The 5401-nt window shown below is 38.5% G+C and overlaps 1 pseudogene; it reads left to right on the top strand.

Annotated features, from left to right (window-relative positions):
* Nucleotides 1-4667: 4667 nt before the first annotated feature.
* Nucleotides 4668-5135, top strand: LOC104846434 (ribosomal protein uL24-like; annotated as a pseudogene).
* Nucleotides 5136-5401: the final 266 nt, after the last annotated feature.

Below are 5401 nucleotides of genomic sequence, written 5' to 3'. Positions count from 1 at the left end.
CTCGTGCTTCTACACACGTGCTTTTCTATTCTGTAGTTTTGCTCTCCTTATGACTTTTCTTCATCTTCTATTCATTGCTGTTATAACTCCCTGATACTGGGCCACACTGTGCTCTATTATTTGTTGCTTGGTGCATTATCTGGTTTTTGACATCATGTTTCATGCACATGTCCTGTGACATTCATGCCCAAGAAAATGTACCTTCTCTTCTATGGGCCAATTCTTACCTCCCATCTATGTTAATTGTCCAGGGAGTAAAAGGCTTACTAATCTGCACCTACTTCATCTCTTTCATTTGGGGAGCAATACAGTGGCCACCAGGCATACTGCCAGCAGGAGGACCATTTCCTTTAAACAGTTTTTCTCCATCTGAAGCCTACATAAGAACCAACCTGGAGGGCTTGTAAAAACAAAGAAGTGTTGGGCCCCACTCACAGAGTTTCTGATTTAATAGGTCTTAGAGGAGGTGGAGGAACCCTGGTGGCACAGCGGCTAAGCCCTCAGCTGCTAACCTAAAGGTCAGCGACTTGAACCCACCAACCACCGTTCTGTGGGAGAAAGATGTGGCAGCCTGCTTTTGTAAAGATTACATCCTTGGAAACCCTATGGGGCAGTTCTATCCTGTCCTATAAGGTCTCTATGAGTCGGAATCCACTAGATGGCAACAGGTTCAGGGTTTTTTTTTTTTTTTTTAATTTTTTTGGTTTGGATAAGGTGGGAGCAGATCTTGATAATTTTTTTTTTCTAACAGATTTAGGGCGGCGGGGGGGGGGTGGAGAGAGGGGAGAATAATCTACTATAGTCCTAATTTCATACTTTGTGCTTCTGTTGGGAACTCAGTCATCTGACAGTTTTTTAAATCATCTACCATAGCTCAGCACATTTCAATGTACTGTGTATAAAAACATGAAGGAGCTGTTATCCATGATTTCAAGAAGTTCACAACTTGATAGAAGACAGCTATGTAAACAATTAAATGCAATAGAGTAGGATAAGGCCCATGACAGGGGTGAAAACAAGGTATAGTCAGAGAACAAAGAGGGAGTGGTGACGTTTCCTCTCAGAAGTTTATAAAGAATAGGTAACAGTTGAAAAGAGTCTTTTAAGGAGATACAGGAGGTATATTCTAGGCAAAAAGAAGTGTGTTCAAAGTCACAGAAATATGATGTTTGGGGATTTGGGGGAACTGCTAGGTTTTTTGTATGATTTAAGTATTGAGTGAGATGGAGAACAGTAAGAGATATTAAAGGGGATTTGATTGACCAAATAGAAAGAGTGAGCCTTATGTGTGATCCAAAATGCACTTTTCTTGAATTCATGAGAGTCATTTGAGTGTTTCCGTCAGTGGAGAGCAGTATTAGACTCGCGGGATAGGAAGATCATTGTGGAAGATGGTTGGGAGGAGGACTAAAGTGGAATTATTATGTAGATATTGCTATATCCTATGCAAGAGATGGACACCCTGGTGGTGTAGGGCTTAAGTGCTACGGCTGCTAACCAAAGGGTCAGCAGTTCGAATCCGCCAGGCGCTCCTTAGAGACTCTATGGGGCAGTTCTACTCTGTCCTATAGAGTCACTATGAGTCAGAACTGACTCGACGGCACTGGGTTTGGTTTTTGGTTTATGCAAGAGATGATCAGTGACTAAATTAGGGTAGTGTTATGGAGAAAATGAAATGGAATTAGAAGGTAGTTAAGAATTAGGATTTATAGGATTTTGTGATTGAAGAAATCTCTCCCACGGAAGAGAAATGGCTGAGATAAACTCCCTGGGTCTGAGAGCTGAAGAAAGAATCACTGAAGAAATCCTTTTGATATTAACATGTTGCATATAATGTGACTGCAGTTACCTTTGGGCCTAAACCTCTAAGCCATTTATGTTGCCTTTCTAGGGAAAGCTGGCTGCTGTCCCTTGTGGAATGATTTGAAAAGTTTTAAGTGAATCTGCATATCAGATTCTCAGAACAGTCAATGGAAAAAAAAAAAGAAATAAAGGATGAGAAACATTGCACTAGATGCCCTACAGGAGGTTGAGAGAACCAGGATGATGTTTTAAGTCCATAAAAGTGAACTATAAGGTGGGTTGTATTAAGACAATTTCCTTTTTATCTCTCTTTGTCTCTGCTCCCTGTCACCCCCCAACCCACCACAACACAGAGAGTCATCAACTTGAGCATAAAAGCTTTAGATAATAGGGGAAAGGATGGTTAGAATCAAATAAATATCAGCAGGCAATAAGGGTATAGAGAATAGAGTGAGGAGTAGTGGAAGTAGTCAGAGGGATTTGGCATCAAACAGGAAGCTTCTAGTTGAACAAGACAGGCCACAGAAGGAAGGAAAACATAACGACAAAGAGAGAGCATAGAGACCTTTGAACTAAAAGAGAGAGGCCCATGGACTGGGATTGCAAAGATTTTGATACTAGGGATATTTCTGTTTAATTTGAATATACTTTGTAGGCATTGTATTATAATTACTTCTTCATATGTCTGTCTTACACAATAGATTCTAAACTCCTTGGTTATCCTTGTACTATTGGTGCCTGATGGCAGTACCTGGCTTTAATAAGAACTCAATAAATGTTGACTGAGTGAATAGATAAAAACTTGTATATATTTCATTTTCCTTGAACTTCAGTCCCATCCTCTACAATATAGGGTGCTTAGGATTTATTTCACTCTTCTCAGAACATGACAATGGGGTGCTTAGGATTTCATTCTTCCCAGAACATGACAAATGAATGGATAAATATTAGAAAGCAAGTAGAAATGGGTAGCATTCTGCTGATGGGATTTATCACACAAATGATAACAAGTTGAACCTTCAGTTGAATAGGATTTCTGAAATTATCTCCGAATTGCTTTGGTATAGATAAAAAAGATAGCTGGACTGAATTAAAAGTGTTATTACAGAAGTCTTCAAATGTCCATTAATTCTTTTGCACAAGTAAGCTACTTTGCATTTACCCATTCCTATTTTTTTTTCTATATGAAACCAAGGCACTACTGGTTCTGTCAGATAATTTTCTCAGTTACATCTCTAAGCAATTAAATAAATTGTAAAAAATAGTCTACAGCTTTTAGAATCTCTTATTCTAAGATGAGTGAAATTCTTACCCATAAGAGACTAAATATCAGTGGTCTAAAAAGAAATAAAAAATAACTGCTTTTAATCTTTTCTATTTATTTCTCTGGTCAGTCCTTTCCCTAACACCATGGCATTGGCAAGGCCAAGACATTTTCACGCTTCTGTGATTTTATTTGTTCTTCCTACTCTGATGGCACTGGGTTTGTTTTTAATAGCAATGAAAAAGCTCAAGGATACAGATTCTAAATTCCAAAAAGAAATAAATAAGTACTACATTTAGACACATGCTAGGGAGAGTTCTGGACCCAAAAGATAATATCTGAGAGAGGGAAAAACTGATTACACTGATTATATAATAAAGAAGAATTAGGCTTTGCTTTCTTTCTTCTTTTTTTTTTTCCTAACAGGGGATGCTAGATGACAATGATGAAATGTCTTTAAAAGTATGAGGGCAAAGGATTCTGAACCTAGAATTCTAGACCCATTTAACTATGAAGGGAGAAAAAAAAAAGTATTCTTAAACATGAAAAGAATTTGGAAAGTATACTAGATGCACTCTTTTCCTGAAAAATACTATGACTAAAAGATACAGTCTAGCAAAACTAAAAACCAACCCCCCAAAAAGAAACATCAGATACAAAAAACTGTGTGAGCAGAAAGACCAACAAAATCCATCCTTAAGCTGATATTGGTGTTTCTCAATGGGAGTATACTTATATATATACATACTTATCAGGGGCTTCCTTTTTCTACTTAATTTTTCCCACAGTCCTCTTTGCTTCTCTTTCTGTTTGCTCGTTTTTTGTTAAATATTTTATTTTTAAAAAAATGCATGTGAGGGAGAAAATTCCAGTAGTGCAGAAGAGTACACAATGAAATATAAGCATCTCCTGCTCTTTCCATGCCTAGCCCCACCCCTGAAGAAACCACTCTCAAAAGGTCCTACTTTTTTCTCTTCTGGGTGTTATAACATTATTGTAATATTCCCTATGTCATGATTTATCCTCTTGTAGTCTCTCTCTGCCTCTCCCATCCCCCAGCCCCATAAACTGTAAGCAATTTAGCACTTTTCACCATATCCCTCACCTCCTACATTTGTTGTAGGTTTTTGGTAGGTAGACTTTGCCAGATGAAGAAAATTTTCTTCTATTTTGGTTAGCTAGGAACTATTATAATAACTTGTAATGAAACTTTATCAACTTTATCAATTGTTATCTATTGAGATGATTATATAATTTTTTTCTCATTTTAACTGTTCATATAATTAACTGGAGTCCCTGGGTGGTGCAAACAGTTAAGTGCTCAACTACTAGCTGAAAGGTTGGTAGTTGGAACCCACCCAGAGGCACTTGAAGGACAGGCCTGGCATTTTGCTTCCAAAAGGTCTCAACCTTGAAAACCCTATGAAGCAGTTCTACTCTGCACACATGGGGTTGCCATGAGTTGGCATCAACTAGACGGCAACCAACAACAATTACTTGCATTAATTAATTTTTTAGTATTATATCAACCTTGCCTTCCTTAAATAAATCAAATTTGGTCATAATACCAAGCCCTTCCTACCCCCAGTAGACATTCACCATGAAGATCAATCCCTTGGTGACCTCAGACAGCAGCAAGAACTGCAATCACCACTTCGATGTCCCTTTACATGTGTGCAGGAAGATCCTGTCCTTCCAACCCTCCAGAGAGCTGTGGCAGGACTACAATGACCACTCCACGCCCATTCACAAGGATGAGAAGGTCTAGGATACTAGGAAGGTCAGCTAATTGGCAAGGTTGCCTTGATTTACAGATAGAAATATGTCATCTACATGAAGAGAGTAGAGCGTGAAAAGGCTAACGAGACAACTGTCCATGTGGGCATTAACCAGAGCATAGTGCTAATCACCAGACTAACACAACAAAGATCAGAAAGAAATTCTTGAACACAAAGCCAAATCTCAACAAGTTAGAAAAATGAAAGGAAGATGTCTCTGGAATGTTTCATTTTCCCTCGTTTTATCGGCAGTGGGTGGTAGTGGAAGCTCTATTGTGGAGCCCTGGTGACACAGTGGTTAAGAGCTTGGCTGCTAACCAAAAGGTCGGCAGTTCAAATCCACCAGACGCTCCTTGGAAACCCTATGGGGCAGTTCTACTCGGTCCTACAGGGTCACTATGAGTCAGAATCAAGTTGATGGCAACGGGTTTGGTTTGGTTTTTGATACTGTATGTTCATTTAATCTTTTTTAAATTTTTGCTCTTATTTTTATTGTTTACTTCTATTTTCTTTGGTCTTATTATTTTTGGTCTTTTCGTAACTTGAAATTGGATAC

Source organism: Loxodonta africana, chromosome X, assembly GCF_030014295.1.
Source record: "Loxodonta africana isolate mLoxAfr1 chromosome X, mLoxAfr1.hap2, whole genome shotgun sequence".
NCBI classification, from domain to species: Eukaryota; Metazoa; Chordata; class Mammalia; order Proboscidea; family Elephantidae; genus Loxodonta; species Loxodonta africana.
The sequence above is the reverse complement of the archived record's forward strand: the minus strand, read 5'-3'. Positions and strand labels throughout refer to the sequence as shown.